The following is a 17,326-nucleotide window of genomic DNA, read 5'->3' on the forward strand; positions in this document are numbered from 1 at the left end:
GTGTGTGTGTGTGTGTGTATGTTTGTGTGTGCGTGCGTGCATGCTTGTGTGTGTGTGTGTGTGTGTGTGTGTGTGTGTGTGTGTGTGTGTGTGTGTGTGTGCGTGTGCGCGTGCGCGTGCGCGTGCGCGTGTGTGTGTGTAGTGTTGTAGTGTGTAATAAATGGATCAGGATTATGTTATGAGCAAACACTGGGGAATACGTCATCTGCAGAGTACTGTGAGAATATCACAAGTACTTATCGTCTCTGTCGGGTGGAAACCTCCTAAGTCCAAAACTGTTGCTTTTCAGGATTCATATTCAAAAACAGCAAAAGTAGCAGATCTACAAAATCAGTCGCTTTGCGCCACGTTTCGAGCTTGTAGATCTGCTACTTTTGATGCTTTTGTGTGAAGCTGTAGTATGAAGTAGGGTGTTAATTTACAAAATAAAAAGAAGACTTAAGTAAAAGTAGCAATGCCACAATATAAAAATACTCTGTTAAAAAAGTAAAAGACCTGTGTTCAAAATGTTACTATATATATATATATATATATATATATATATATATATATATATATATATATATGCAAAGTAACTAGTAACTAAAGTTTTTGTAATTGTAGTGGAGTAAAAGTACAATATTTGCCTCTGAGGTGTAGTGGAGAAAGTACTGAAAATTGAAAATACTAAAGTAAAAAAACCTCAACATTGTACCTAAGTATAGTACTTAAGTAAATGTACTTAGTTACTTTACACCACTGCATGTGAATATAGTTTATTAGCAAAAGGTTAAAAACAGGTTGGTTGACGGTTTGTCAACGGCGGGCCAGTTTGTCAACGGGGGGCCAGTGGCCCACTAGCAAGCGGCCCAGAAGCTAGCGGCCCACCGGGCATATGCCCGGTATGCCAAATGGCCAGTCCGCCCCTGAACGTTGCACCATTAGGAGATTTAACCCAGTGGGCGGATGTTTTTTGTTGTTGTTGCCTTTAACCCCTCTTTCTGCCCAATTTAGTTATGCCAATTGATTTACATTGAGTTTCTCACTATTAATTCATTAATTTTAAACATCTTTTAGGATAAACATAATGTCGTTGTTTATTTTTATTTTTTTTATGATGCTTGCAGAAGAAGAAAAATGACAAAGTAATCTTGAATCTTGTAGGACAGTGAATCCAAGGCCTCATAGCTCAGGAGGACCACCTTAACCACTTAAACCGGAGTCCCTCAGGGCTCTATACTAGTGTCTATTCTGTTTTCTGGCAAAAAAGAAAAGAAGAAATAAATAAACTACTATTCTATAAACACTGAATTGACTCAGGTTCTCAGACTAGCCATTGTACCCGTTTGTCTGTCTGTCAGTGTTCTTTTATGCCCATATATGGAGTTCCGTGTCTAAGACGTCATATTGTTAACATCAGTGTACTCCATGTATGGGCGGGTTTATCAATATTTATTTCAGATCCGCTGATCTGTCGGGTCCACGCCGATACAGAGCCAAGTTTAGAGTCAGTCGATGCCATAGCATGCCCATAAATGAGTATAGGGATCGGATTGGTAGGTTGTGGACAACCAACCAAATCTCCAAATATGCCTATATATGGGCGTATCAGTCGGATCAGCGGTCGTGGACAACCACTTATCCGACCGAATCGACGCCAGGCACGGCACTCCATCGGGTCGTCTGCGACACTCACCTCGAGATACGTGAACTACAGTTATACACACAAGAAAAATATATATACTTGGGGTAAAATATGACGGTAAGATGATGGTCAGATTTTTTATTTTTTATATAACATGGAATTCTTACAAATATTTCAAACCTGTACAAATGGAAGCTGGTCCCTACTCCTCTATGTGCTGTTTGTTTGGTAGGCGAGGACACAGAACATAATACTGTTTCATGTGGAAGTTTGGGTAACTTTTGGGACCATGTTGCTGCTCTCATAGGCTGCCCTAGTGCGTCTGATATCACGTCTAGAGGGGCGGGTTCAAAATCTCCGGAGAAAATTTCCGGCGGATCCTATTGGTTCACCGATCTGTCCGTGGGCGGGCCCCCGGCCCGCCCCGCGCCCCTCCTCCTCCCCCAATATGCAGCAATGAGAGCCCTGACGTCACAACATTTGGAGTGATGCCTACTGCACTCTGGTTGGTTGGGGAAATTAAACACTTCCTATTCCAGGAACGTCAACAGGCTGGTCCAGGCTCTTATTTTTGAGCAAAACGCGAAGGAAAATAAAACCTTGGAGATCGAGGCTACTGCTCTCATGTCTCAGATCAATGTGGAATCTACAGTGACACTGTCATATCATTTGGGGTCTTAACACCCTACAGTAGGGGTCGGCAGCTAAGTTTGGCCTCGGGCCAATTTCTTTCCAAGCCATTACAAGGCGGGCCAGAACAAAGAAAAAAAGCTAATCTAATAAATTGTTATATATATATATAACTCTCTACATGTAAAGTGTCTTGAGACAACTTGTTGTGATTTGACACTTTAATAAAATGTCACTAAAGCTGAAAGACGACTGAAGGACAAGTTCGATGGACGGCCGACAAAACCACCTCCGTAAGGGCTCGCTCGCTCACTCACTCTTACACGCACGCCAATGTCACACTTTGAAAACAGCCTATCTATCTACAAACTCACGACGTATGAAGGACGTTCTCATAAGTATAGTCATTTTAAATGTGTGTGTATTATAGGAACGGTTACAGCCTGTACTGTGCAGAGCTGATGGTCAACATGAAAGACGTTCCGTCCACAGAGAGGATGGTTCTGTGCTCCAAACAGTGGAAGATGATGACCCAGAAAGAGAAAGACATGTTCCAGAAACGATGTGAACAGGTACCCGTCCGTCTGTCTGCCTGTCTGCCTGTCTGTCTGTCAGTCAGTCAAGTGCAATTGCAAGTAATGATGAAACAAAGAAATGAGCAGACACAATTGGAACTTCCCTGCTGAAAAAAACAGCACAAACCAGCTTATGATGGTTGCTGGTTTTAGCTGGTTTTAGCTGGTATTAGCTGGTCTTGGCTGGTCTTAAGCTGGTTTAGATGGCATACCAGGCTGGACAAGCTGGTCAGGCTGGTCAGGCTGGTTTGCCAGTGTAGTTGGTTAGCTGGTCACTAAGCTGGATTCTGCTGGTCTTTGCTGGTCAGCCAGCTGGCTGGCTGGACTGACCAGCAAAGCCAAGCTGGTAGCTGGTCTTTGCTGGTCAAATGGGTGGACTGACCAGCAAAGACCAGCTTACCAGCTAGACTTAGCTGGTCAGATGGCTGGAATCTGGACAGACCAGCAAAGACCAGCAAAGACCAGCTTAGCAGCTGGTCAAGTTTGGTTAGATCAGTGGTTCTCAACATGTGGATCGGGACTCCCAGGGGGGTCCCCACGTGATTTGGGGGTGGTCCCCAGATGACAGTGAAGTGACAATTTAAGGACCTTTAAGACCTTTTTAGTACCTAAAAAAACCCCACCATTACTGCATCAAAAGTAATCAACAAACTATACTATAATTTTTGTTTTTAAATATCAGATCTACAAGCTCACAACACCTTCCTTGCGAGGCGTTGTGAGCTTGAAGATCTGCTATTTTAACAATAGAGTCAAACTAAACGTAAATGCATCAACTCCTACATTCCAAGTGCTTATCAGGGTGGGGGGTCCCCAGCTCAAATATGATTATATAAAAATCTAAAATATATAATATAATATAATATAATATAATATAATATAATATTATATATAATATACAAAATATAAAAAATCCATCAATTAATAAAAAAATAGCAGATCTACAAGCGTTGTGAGCTTGCAGATCTGCTATTTTAACTAGTTTGGATCCCGGGGAGACATCATACCTGCCATTTTTCTTCTGTTACAATTGCCCCCCCCCCCCCCCCCCCCCCCCAGTATATATTATTGTATTGTATTGTATGGTATTGTAATGTATTGTATTTTATTGTATTGTATTTTTTTTTATTTCACTTTACATTTCTTGTGATGTGACATAAATAATAGATTTAATAATAATAATAATAATAATAATAATAATAATAATAATAATAATAATAATAATAATAATGGTAATAATAATAATGTATTATTATTATCATGACATTCATCCAAACTTATTTACTTAATTTCGCAATTGGCAAATAATATGCTAGTTTGATTCTGAATAACACTTTTTTTTGCTATGGTTACCAAAACAGATCTACAGATCTACATCTTGTCGCAATTCGACGCGTTGTGAGCTTTGTGATCTGTTTTTACAGAGAAGTGGGCCCTTTATGCAATGACGCTTCTCCCTTTATGGGGCCTGAGCAGTGTTGCCATATCTGCTTATTATAAGCGACTTTGGGCTTGTTTTTCTGTTGCTTGTAAATATTAGTGAAATATTTCACTTATTCTTTTTGAAAATAGCAGATCTACAAGCTCACAATGTGTTGCAAATGCGACGCACTGTGAGCTTGTAGATAAAGCTCTATAAACCTGTGTATAGGTTTAAAGTGCAAATGTCGCTTCTTTTGGGCTTAATTGTTTTCACAGACCTGGCTGCTTATTTTTCTCACAAAATCTGGCAACAATGCCTCAGCTGGCTCGCGACCCTTGAACTCTATGCTCGCGACCGCTCGCGACGCGCGGGGAGAATGAATGCTGTCTCGAGTCACTTCAATAGAAAGTTAGATAAATTACGTTGCTTTGGATTCATCAAAAATAATTATAAACCGGCTTCAGAGAAGATAAAAGAAAGAAGAAGAAGCGGCGGACATTTTAGGTGAGTGTTGACACACAGAAATACTATTTATGTAGGCTTTTTAGCCTACTATTACTGACTGTATTTATAAGTGCGTAGGCTGCTGTGTTCGAAGCCAATCACAAGTCATGACCCAACATTGTTTAGTTATTTAATGTGTCTTGATAAAGGGATTATGACAATAATTACAAGAAATGACAGTGGGAACATACAATATAATGTTTAATATAGGCCACTATCTGTACTGCTTGGCTGTGTGCTGCTCAAAACTAAATTCAGAATCTGACGTGTGTGTGTGTGTGTGTGTGTGTGTGTGTGTGTGTGTGCGCGGCTTTCAGTGATGAAGCTACAGAGTGTTTTAATATCCTGTGAACTCTGAACTGAACATTAATGATTCGCTTGTCTGTCTGTCTGTCTGTCTGTCTGTCTGTCTGTCTGTCTGTCTGTGTGTGTGTGTGTGTGTGTGTGTGTGTGTGTGTGTGTGTGTGTGTGTGTGTGTGTGTGTGTGTGTGTGTGTGTGTGTGTGTGTGTGTGTTATTATTACACATTTCTTTGGCTGCAGTGGCCAAGACGAATGGTTTGCAGGCAGCCCTACTAAAACAGAAAAAGGAACCCAAGAAGAGAGAACCATTATGTGTTATGCCCCCCCCCCCTCCCACAAAGAAAAGAAAACAATTTGAAGGTAAAGTGATATTGTTTTGTGTAATATTAAAGTAATCAGTAACAGGGGTCTCCCAGACCCAGACTCTCCACCTCTTTAGTAAGCCGAAAATGCATTTCCAGGAATACCAAATTTAACCAATCAGAACTCTGGATACAGGATAAATAAGTGCAATTGGAAGTGATGACACAAAGAAGTGGGCATATAACATTGGAACAGGAACACTAACATTGAAGCTAATGAATAGGTACTCTCTCCTGAAATTGGCAACCCATCTGAAACTGAATTGTCTACTTATTAAAGAGATCGAGAGACCCCTGCTTATTAAGACTGGGAACGCATCTGTGTCATTTTGTTTTATTTCTTTGGCCATTCAAAAACAGCAGATCCACAAGCTCATAGCGCGGCACTCGGTGGCACGCTATGAGCTTGTAGATTGCTATTTTTGAAAATCTTTGAATATATATTTTTTAAAGCGAACATTTGTACCTCAAATCTTTTTATTTTTATTAAAACTTTTAGGATTTAGAGAACATTTTTAGAATCGGCCTCAGGTCTTAATGGGTTAAAGCTGCACTATGTAACTTTCCTCTTCTCCCCCGGATTTGAACCCGGTTTCCTGAGCTTTTACCATTGAGCTAATAGAGCCTGCCTGCTTGCTCAGGTGATACATTGAATCTTGACCATCAGATCAAAATTCATGTCAGATCCTGTGTCTAGGTGAGACATGACCTTTGACACTAAATGTCTCAATAGAAGAGCAGGGAGACGAAATACAACCACCCCAATTGTATAAGTTATATAGTATTATTTGTATTAACATACTCTAACATACAGATTGTATAAGTTATTGTATTAATATACTATACGATACAGATTGCATAAAATTACATTTTATTCCACTTTAACTTTATAACAAAAAATATCTTGTTTTATCCAAAATATATCTTGCACTAGCTTTAGACTCTGACTCGTCTGAATATGGTGGAGATGCTGTTGTACCCCAAGCTATCCACGACGAAATGTCAAGTACAGTCGTACCCAGGCGAAGGCCAAAGAGTTGGAGCTGGACCTACAGCATCTTAAAACTAAGTAAGCAATGACTAATTTTAACGAAACAGTTGCATGAGTTTGCTCTTCTCTTTTTGTATATATCTATATGTTGGTTAATTGTTCTCATGTTCTTTTTTACTTAGATCTTGACCACAAATGTTAAAAAAAACATTATATAGAAAGCATGTTATATGGAGTGGACAGATGCTAGGTTCATTATTAAACTGTTATCCTACTAACGCATACATCAATTCAGTTTTTATTTTTTTATTTTTCCGTACCCTGTTCATGCTTTAAGATGCAACAAATTAGAGATTGCAAAACAGAAACTGGAGGAAGGGCCTCAATATAGCTCTGCAGCAAAGCCTGACATTCCTGCTGCAGATAAGCAAACCAGTGACAGCATAGGTGTGTTTAGACAGTCATACTGTTCTACGGAAAATGGTGACAATGTGTACAATATAAGTACTGTGATACTGCCAAAAGGAGCTTAAATGTGATTTTCTACATTTTCAGTTGCAACTTCCTCCATTTCCTCTTCCCCCGAGTCAGACGATTTGGCATTGACACCTGGGATGTTTGACACCAACGGTGACAAGGTGTTGAAGAAACATACTGTGTAGGACAGTGGTTCATAAAAGTGGGGTCCCCAGGGGGTTCCACAGTGTCCCCAGCTAAATAAGAAACAGTTAAGCACAAAAGCACTATTTAAAAAATAGGCAACGGGTCATGATGCATCGTGAGCTTGTAGATCAGCTATGTTTTGCTATTTCTGAACTATTTTTGAACAGTTTTGCCTATAGATACACACAGAGCTAGACGGGAATGCCCAGGAACGCCCATTCGATTTTGGCTCGGGGGAAAACACAACGATCTGCCTCATAGAGTTACATCATACACGATCGTTTGGATCACTTTCAGAGCTATTTTATGGACTATAGAAACATTGTCAGCCAAGAAAAAATCCATCAGAAGGACAGCTGGAACACAATCGTCCACTCGCCCTCGGCAAAGTTGACTTATTTTTAAGATATATGTGACTAAAAAGACCAAACATTGACAAACTATGAGCTCACAGCGTGTCGGAACGCGACGCGTTGTAACTGTGAGCTAGATTGGCAATGTTTGGTTTATGTTCCCCCCAGAATACATAAACTGGGGTTCATGTGGTTTATCACTGATCAGATTATCCTTATATGTTATTGCATTAGTCAAGTTTCAGCACAAGCACCACTGAGACCGGAGATGTTTCCCTCTTTACATCTCCGTCTGAATACTAAAACACTCGCCCCAAAACACAGTCGCCCCGGGGCAAACCCGCCGGTATTCACCTGGTATTCCTAAACGTAACCTCAGTAAATCTATGCCTAAACTGTTAAACATAACCTTATTCCTATACGGAACCTCAGTAAAACTATGTCTAACCCTGAACTTATTTCAAACCGTAATACAGATACAAGAATACAAGAACCGCTGGTCGGTGAAAATGGGGGCGAGCGTGTTTTGGGGCGAGTTTTCTGGTTACCACCCGTCTCCCTCCGTGTTGCCAAACATGTTTACATATGCACAGTGTTGAATCGCCTGGTAGAGACACTATTACAAGATATGATTAATTAAACTTACCATAATATCAAAACCCAACAACCATTAAGTCATCAATAATGTTTATAGTAAATTTGAAGTACAGTTTAGAGACTGTTTTGTGAACGGCACGTACCGACACCATTATCATTTGGTGACATGCGTCATTTAATATCATGCAGGATTTACACACTGCTTTAGCTCCGTGTTCATTGCCAGATTAACAATTGTGTTTTCTGTAGGTTTTTAAACGAGGATAGGTTAGGGTTTGGCTTGTTTTGTGTGTAAATCGCTGCATGTTGCGTTCCAAACTGTAATGGCGTCGATGTCTCCTGTACTAGGAATTCACTAAAACGTGTTCTATAAACTTCATTGATGAATGAATGGCTTTTGCTTTTAGATATTATGATAAGTTTAATTGATCATATCTATAGAAAATGTAATAGTGTCTCTTACCAGGCGATTAAATCAGATAACCTCGGGCCATTGTGTTGTGTTGGATCCTCTGTCCAGTCAGGACAACATTCCAATCGGACTCTTGTTTAATTTGCTAATGTAACGTTCCTTGTCGAGTGGCAACAAGGTTCTGTGCCTGTGATCTGGCAAGCCATGACGCCTGCTTTTTAAATTGGTATACTTTTACAGCATGTGAGTTTGAAAACCCCACATCCCTCTGTCTATACCAGCTGGGGGAAATTTGTGTTTTCCCCCGAGCGCGACTCTGCCTCCGTAGGTACGGCCCACTGATGACACTACGCCGTGTGGATGTATGGCATGCACAAAATAGGGATGCCAGGCGCAAAGGGTTATTTCACTACTGTTTTACCAGCTAGTATGTAATCCAATGACATTGTACTGTATAATAATTACTTTAACTCTCCCCACCTACAGTATAGACAGTTGTAGAATTCTGTACTAAATCTAATCCAACAATTAACATCTTCTCTATTGGAGGTCCATGGCACCAACTCTTTTCCAAATGGGGTCCACATTTGGGGGTCCTTGACATGAAAATGTAATTTCTTTACAGTAAACTGTTTGAAGTGTGCCTGCTTTTGTCCAAAATGAAAGTCTGCCACTCATTGGTGGAATGTGGACAGTTCAGAAACCTGCCTACCAGTGACATCACCAATGGAAATTCCAAGCTAATAGAAAGTAGAAGCCATTGTTCTTGCATTAATAATTAACCAGCTAGCAAGTGCGAGGCCAAACCCCCCTGACCCCAGGACTCAGAGGTATGTTTACTGAGCGGTGGGGGGGGGGGCTGTTTTGGCTCTGTGCATGACTGTAGTTCTCTTTAAGTTTTCCAGAAGGTGGAATTCCTGTTAGCGTTACTGTTCATACCTTCATTTGGTTGTCTCAGTGGCATCAATTTCAACCAGAAACCTGCCAAGCCAATCAACTGAAGCTATGAAAAACTGAACGGGAAATGGGAATGTCACCTTCGAGAAAAGAGAACTACAGTCATGCACAGAAGCCTATTATTAGTTTATTATGCAAGTGTTATTAGTTTACTATGCAAGCCTTATTAAGCTTATTAATCAATCATAAAGGAAAATACTCTATTGTAATAAAATAATCCATTTTAGGGCTGAAAGAATTGCAGATCTACAAGCTTGGAACTTGTTGGACGCGTTGTGAGCTTGTAGATCAAAAAAATAATCAATAGAATAATCGTGTAGAATAATTGGTAGTGGCAGCCCTACATGCATGTGTGGCAGGGGTAGCTTTTTTTCCCCAATTGTTGTTGTCCATTGTAGCCATCTGGCTTATTGCCTGCCCACTGCCCACCCACCTTTTCCATTCAAATGCATTTTTCCATAACTGAAAAAGGGGGTTAAAAAAACACTTCACCCCATTTTCAACTCATCTTCATATAATTGGTCCTCACTAATACACATTTTAAGATGGCACCATCTATGTCTACTCACTCTGTGTTTCATTGATGGGTCGTGGTCAGTTTAGAAACCTGCCTACCTTTGACATCATCGGTAGGCAGGTTTGGTCATTTTGATCAACATTTTTAACTTTTTTATTTGTTAATTATTAATGCAAGAACAATGGCTTCTACTTTCTATTAGCTTGGAATTTCCATTGGTGATGTCACTGGTAGGCAGGTTTCTGAACTGTCCACATTCCACCAATGAGTGGCAGAACGAGTAGACAGAAATGGTGCCATTGTATAATGAACATTAGCGAGGACCAGTTATATGAAGATAAGGTTGAAAATGGGTGAAGTTTAAGTTACTTTAAGTTATTCTCAAAACATCACAATTCATACAACTCACCCCATGCATGTCTAAGCTAATTATATTTGTTTTATTGGTGGGGGTTCTTGTTTGTTTTCTTTCAGACTGTTTCCATTGGTGGCTGGAGGGACAGAACATTAATGGGGAAGATCTCACAAAGAGGAAGAAGGCCATGGGGATATGATACATTTCAGAAAAAAATCCAGGACATCAATAGAAAGGACAAGAAATTGTGTGTCTGTGTATGGGGGGTGATATGGGGGTGTGCGTAATAGCGCCACCAGCAAGCCGATTTTTGCAAAAACATTTTTGACTACAACTTTTGCAGATGTTTTCCAAACATCACACAAATCGGTATACAGTATCTCCATAGTCATGTGATCAAGACAGATCTGTCCGATTTTTCATATTTTCTCACTATTTTCCAGTCATTTGAATTTGTGTGTGTGTGTGTGTGTGTGTGTGTGTGTGTGTGTGTGTGTGTGTGTGTGTGTGTGTGTGTGTGTGTGTGTGTGTGTGTGTGTGTGTGTGTGTGTTCCTCAGGTTGAAGTTTATGAATGTATTTGTTTATTTACATATTTGTTATTTGAATGTTGTTTTTTAGTTTTTTAATAAGTGTTTAATAAATTATTGTTATGTATGAAATTGATACATGATTATTTATTCCTTTGTGGCTTTTGCTCACTTTTATATAGGCTATTTTAGGCTACTGTTTTTTTAATATACCACGTGCTGTGGGAACCTGGCTGAAATTCACCGTGATCATGCATCCTCTCCAGCAAAGTTGTTCACTGCATACCAGAATACACCTGAATAAAATAAAAAACAGATAGCAGCTTAAACCAGCTTAAACCAGCTGCCTACCAGCTAAACCAGCTAAAACCATCATGAATACCAGCTCCCAGCTTAAACCAGCCTTGACCAGCAAAATCATCATAAATACCAGCTACCAGCTTAGACCAGCTACCAGCTTAAACCAGCTACCAGCTTAAACCAGCTACCAGCTTAAACCAGCAAAACCTACCATCTTAAGCTGGTCAACCACCAAGACCAGCTAAAAGGTGGCGAAAACACACCTGAAGCTGGTGAAAACACAGCTTAAACTGGCGAAAACACACCTTAGGCTGGTCAACCACCAAGACCAGCTAAAACCAGCTGGTCCAGCTTAGGCTGGTCTAGGCTGGTTTTTTCAGCAGGGTTGAACACTGGAAAATGAAGCTGATAAATGGGTACTCTCTCCTGATTAGCTGAAATGTTGTCACCTACCTGAAAATGTATGTTAATATTTCATGGATTAAACATATTAGTTGAACTGTTGCATCCGTACCTCTAAGTGTATGACTTTATCCAGTGAGTTAATTTACCATACACTACTATTACTATACCATAACTTACCATACACTCATTCAACCGACCTGACTGGCCAATACTTAGTCAACTTGACCTTTCACCAAACCTCTTTGCCGAAAATAGCAGATCTGCAAGCTCAGATCTGCTATATTTGGCTAATGTTCTCCTTAGCATAGGGATGCTAGATTTGGCTACTCCCCTGTAGAAACTCTGAGGACTCCCTGTTGAATGCATTCTGTCAGGGAGGTGGCTCTGTATTGTTTGTGGTATTTAGTTTTATCTGATACATTTGATGTCATTTCTAAGTCTTAGAAGTGTAGACAATTCTAGGTGGCCTTTTATTTTCTTTGGGTGAATGAGTTATTTTTTTCTAGGGTTATGTGTGTGTGTGTGTGTGTGTTAGAGTTGTGTTATTGGATGTGTGCATTCTCATCGTGTGTGTGTGTGTGTGTGTGTGTGTGTGTGTGTGTGTGTGTGTGTGTGTGTGTGTGTGTGTGTGTGTGTGTGTACACACACATACAAATTGATTTGTATTTGGCCGTGGACCCCCACCGGAAAATAGGTTGTGCAAAGGACCCCCAGAAGCAAAGATTTGAGTAAAAGATTTTCGCCTTCTTAAAGAAAAGATTTAAAGATTTGCACATATCTTAGAGATTTTTTGAAAAATAACAGATCTACAAGCTCATAGCGCGGCACAGAGTTTGTATATCTGCTATTTTTGAATAGCCAAGGTATAAAATACAGATAAAGTGGTTAAAATGATTGTGACACTTTATTAACTAATTTTGCTGGGCACCCCCTGGTACCCCCCCAAGGACCTGTAACTTCTTTTTTTTTTCAAATGACATATACCCTCTTTGTAACCTGACATTTAAACATAACGTTTGTACAACATTAATCAATGAGATAATAATAATAATAATAATAATAATAATAATAATAATAATAATAATAATAATAATAATAATAATAAGGGTAATAATAATAATAATAATAATAATAATAATAATAATAAGTGTGTGTGTGTGTGTGTGTGTGTGTGTGTGTGTGTGTGTGTGTGCGTGCGTGCGTGCGTGCGTGCGTGCGTGCGTGCGTGCGGGCGGGCGGGCGGGCGGGCGGGCGGGCGTGCGTGCGTGCGTGCGTGTGTGTGTGTTTAGGAGGGGTAGCAGAGATATATAGAAAAATTAAATCAAAAGTAAACCCTAACTTTTTAGCTTGAGACCGAAAAAAGAAATGTGATGTCTCCCCAGGACCCAAAGTAGTTCAAATAGCAGATCTAGCTATTTTCATTACTTCTTATGTTATATATATTTTTTATGGAATTTTTTTACTTTTTTTCATGTGAAGTTCTTTTGAAAAATATTATAATTTGTATTGTATTTCTGAAAATGTTTAATTTTCTATTTGTTTAATATTAACAAATTTAGATAACTGAAAAAAGGGATATTTACTTGCGACCCATAAAAAGGGGTCCGCGACCCAAAAATGGGTGCGATCCAGGGAAACACTGTACTAGACAACAAGTAAAATAGCAAAGAGTAAATGGAACCTGTTACAACTCATTTGATGGTTAGGTTTATAGGATCTGATCTGATCCTATAGTCTGGATGGACGAGGTAACATTCTGAGTTCATAATTCAGAATAGACAACATAGTTGTCATTGGTGGATTTATTATTTACTCTGTTGCTGTCATGGCTGCCAGTTCCCACCTGATGTCGTGTGGGAGTTCTGACTGATCCAGACCATACTGAATAACTGCTAGCTTACATAACATCTTCAAACCAGGATTCAAGTCCAGCATGTACAGGACACCGGGTATGTCTCTGTATCCTCTAAATAGGATGATACGATCTCCCACCATGCAACAGGACATACAACTCCTCTGAAATGGGCGTTTCCCCTTGGGCTCAACCTTCTTCCAGGAGAAGGTCTCTGGATTGAATTTCCACAGATCGTTTAATGTCTTAAAATGATAGTTGTATCCACCAAATATGTACAGCTCTCCATTGTAGGTAAAGGCTGAATGATTCCTGCGTCCTTCTGGAAGAAGCTGTGCAGAAGGCGTGTTCAGCCAGCAGTCGGTCTCTGTGTCAAACACTCTGATGTTGTTGTCGTGGTCCGGATAGCCCCCAAATACAAACATCTTTGTCCCAATGATGGTGGCAGAGTGACGTGATGAAACAGGTGGTGGAGTGCCTGTGCTGTTAATTAAAGACCAGACCATTGTGGTGGTGTCCAACTTGTAGATGTCATTAGTGAGTCCAGTCAGCTGGTTGTATCCTCCATAGATATACATGACCTTCCCCAAGACACAGGCTGAGTGGTCGCTCCTCCCCTTTGGAACTGTCCCAGAAACACTGGGCTTTAACCATCCGTGGGTGTCAACGTCAAATGCATAAAGTATGTTGGATTCGTGCCCCTGGACATGTATCAAGTCAGCACTCTCCTCCATCTGAAAGTTCACTACACCCCCCCCAGATGTAGACGATATTTTCTATAAGCACAGCTGTGTGATCCACACAGTTGGAGGGAACCTCACGTGGATGTTCTCCTCTTCCAGTTGTCACAGGAGGCAACTGAATCCATCTCAAAGATACTGTATTGAAGACGTGCACTGCAATCTGGTCCCTGTCATTCAAGTCACAGTACCCTCCAAAGGAGTACAGATTGTGTTCCACCGCTACAGCAGCATCGAAGGATCTCTTTGTTCCTCTGTTCAGATCCAAGCTCCAGTGCAACATTATGGACAACAACAACAAAGTGGATGAAAATGAAACCTTCAAGTGTCTGTAAAACAATGCAGTGATGTTCCACACAGTGACACTTATATTGGTACAGCCACACAAACACAATTCCATATGTGGGCAAAACTAACATCTATTGATGATATCAGTGTGGAACTACATATTTGGGCAAGACTGGGATAAGGCGTACTCTGATCCTATGTCATATACTGGATCATACTATTTTTGTTTAATGACTATAGAGATACTGTGTACCGATTTGTGTGATGTTTGGACAAAATCTGTAGGAGTACTGTCAAAACATGTGTTTTGGAAAACATGTGTTTAGCGAGTGAAATGTTATCGTTCCAGGATGTAGCCAGGGTCATCGCGCTACATGAATGGATGCTTTTTTTTTAACGTGGATTTGCTCGCCGTGGAGTCTAGAGCTTTAAACAGCAAAGCGCAGTCAATGGGGAGAATGCAATCCCTGAAATTCTGCACGCACATTCTCACTATGCCGAGGAAGAAATGCCACAAAAAAAATCAAATCAGCCTCATGGTGGCGCTATAACAGGCTGATTCGTGTTTTTACCTATAACCGCACCGATCTGTAAAAAACTTTGCATACCTACTCTCTAGAGGCCAAGGAAAAACCTTTGCCCTGCATTTTTCACATCTGCTTTTTATAGCGCCACCAAGAGGCCGACATATGTAAAACACACAACATAGTCATGTGATCTGTTTTGAACAAAATGCCGCAAATCATGAACGCAGCGTCTGATTGCGGTGAAACTTTCCACGTACTATGTTGAGGAACAAATGCCACCCTTTTAATATTGGCCTGTTATGGCGCCACCAGCAGGTCAAATTTAGCAAAACACATTTTTAGAACAAAATGCCTCAAATCATGAATGCAGTGTCCGATTGCCGTGCACGGCCTAGGAAGAAATGGCACCCCTTTCACATTGGCCTATTATAGTGCCACCAGGATGCCAAAATAACCTACCTGACCTGGTGGAGACCTGTGCTCTGAGGAGCACTTTTTCTAGTTTTCTATCAATTGCACACCCCATGAAGCCTTGAATTCATGGATTTATTCTTTCCTAAGCCAATAATTTGATGACCGGGAGTGTATCCGGTAGGAGACACAAATAATCTACTTTGTGTCTCCTACCGGATACATTAGCCGGTAAGAGACGGGAATCAAATTATTGGCCTAGGAATGCCACAAAAACTAAAATAAATCCATGGATTCAAGGCTATGGGGTGTGCAATTGATAGATTTTTGACTTTGTTTATCAACTTGAGATGAGATCATATTATTGCAACGCTGTGCTGCCCAGGTGCCTGGTACGGAAAGATAAGGTCAGAACACAGGGCTCTTTTCTCTATAATGATGTACCAAGCTCTCTCTCCCTCCCTTGAGGGGAGTGACTTACTGACTGTATGTAAACTGTTGCTTTTCTCTATATTCTTCAGAATTCTCTGAATAAACCAATGTATTGAACTCCGTATTCTCTTCTCATATTTGGTTCTGCGTCACGGTAACTTTAACTGAGTATTTGCAGTACCTGCAAGGAGAATTAAACTCATAAATATAGAAATGCCTGCACGCCGTGGACATTATGAGCTCCAAAAAATAGACGATGTAATGAATGAAGATGTTACGATAAAGAGTACAGCTCAGGAGAAAGATCTACAGATGATATCTGGTAAGAGATGTTACTAAATTAAGAATATAATACTTTCATGAAATCCTTTTTTTAATGAGAACCAAAGATCTTAACAGATCTCACTCAACCCTTTCTGTGTGTGTGTGTGTGTGTGTGTGTGTGTGTGTGTGTGTGTGTGTGTGTGTGTGTGTGTGTGTGTGTGTGTGTGTGTGTGTGTGTGTGTGTGTGTGTGTGTGTGTCTGTGTGTGTGTGTGTGTGTGTGTGTGCGCGCGCGCGTGAGTGTGCGTGTGCGTGTGCGTGTGGGAGAGAGAGGGAGTGAGGGAGAGAGAGAGAGAGGGGAGAGAAAGATTGCACTTTGAATTAAGTGTGTGTGTGTGTGTGTGTGTGTGTGTGTGTGCGTGCGTGCGTGCGTGCGTGCGTGCGTGCGTGCGTGCGTGCGTGCGTGCGTGCGTGCGTCCTCCAGGCATAAGACGGTACAGACGGGTTGCAATCAGTTTTGGATTGCTTTGTGCTGTTCTAGCTCTCCTCAGCATTGCAGTACCACTCTATCTCCGTAAGTCAAGTATAATAACTATGTATTCTATTACAATGTTTTATATCTGTGATGATCAAACATATGTCCATCATGGCAGTGGCAGAGATAATAAAGATGTACACTGTGTCTCTATACATCTCATCCTACATGTTATTACTTTTCAGTTTCATGTACAATACAGTTTTTTGTGTAGCCCTAATGTCAATGGAATTATAGAGCTTGTGTGTGGCAGGAAAAACCCTAAAACGTAAAATCTATAATTAACACAAGCGTTGATTACTTGGTGATCAAACATAATTCAATGATTCAATTATTTCACAATCCAATTTTTCAGATTACAGAGAATTGTAAATGACAGAAATAGGAGAGAAAGATGGAGAGAGGTAGACAATGGGCCCGATTCACTAAGCTCTGTACAGTACGCCCATATTTTGAACGTAAAGGAATTTATGCAACTTCCCACATTAGTCGTCTGATTCATTCATCTTTTTCTGTCTGTGAATTTTGCGGGAGGTCCTTTCTTTCTCAAGTCTGACTTATACATGGGAGCAAAGCCTGCGTATGTCTTTAGAATGCTTTATTCTTCATGCAACATCAATTGCAATGTGCCAAACCTCAAAAACAATATTTATGTGCCCAACATTATTTTGTCAACAAATGAAAAAGTATGTCAACAATCTATTGCTTCTATGCATATTATAGACATGACACGATGCAAATTCAACCGCTTTTTATTTATTTTCAGTTGACGCATTTAGAGC

The 17,326-nt window shown here is 40.4% G+C and overlaps 1 long non-coding RNA gene and 1 pseudogene across 2 annotated transcripts; one reads left to right on the plus strand and one right to left on the minus strand.

The window, feature by feature from the left end:
- The first annotated feature begins 4,611 nt into the window (after window positions 1-4,611).
- On the plus strand, window positions 4,612-10,928 carry LOC311045389. Its single transcript, XR_014600763.1, has 5 exons — window positions 4,612-4,756; window positions 5,298-5,417; window positions 6,354-6,488; window positions 6,966-7,137; window positions 10,384-10,928. It is a non-coding gene; the product is annotated as an uncharacterized lncRNA (long non-coding RNA).
- A 2,378-nt stretch (window positions 10,929-13,306) lies between these two features.
- Window positions 13,307-14,372, minus strand: LOC311044877 (kelch domain-containing protein 3-like; annotated as a pseudogene). Its single transcript has one exon. The product of its transcript is annotated as a kelch domain-containing protein 3-like (transcript).
- Between the last annotated feature and the right edge of the window lie 2,954 nt (window positions 14,373-17,326).

This window comes from Gymnoscopelus microlampas (assembly GCF_963454915.1).
Source record: "Gymnoscopelus microlampas genome assembly, chromosome: 5".
Taxonomy (NCBI): Eukaryota; Metazoa; Chordata; class Actinopteri; order Myctophiformes; family Myctophidae; genus Gymnoscopelus; species Gymnoscopelus microlampas.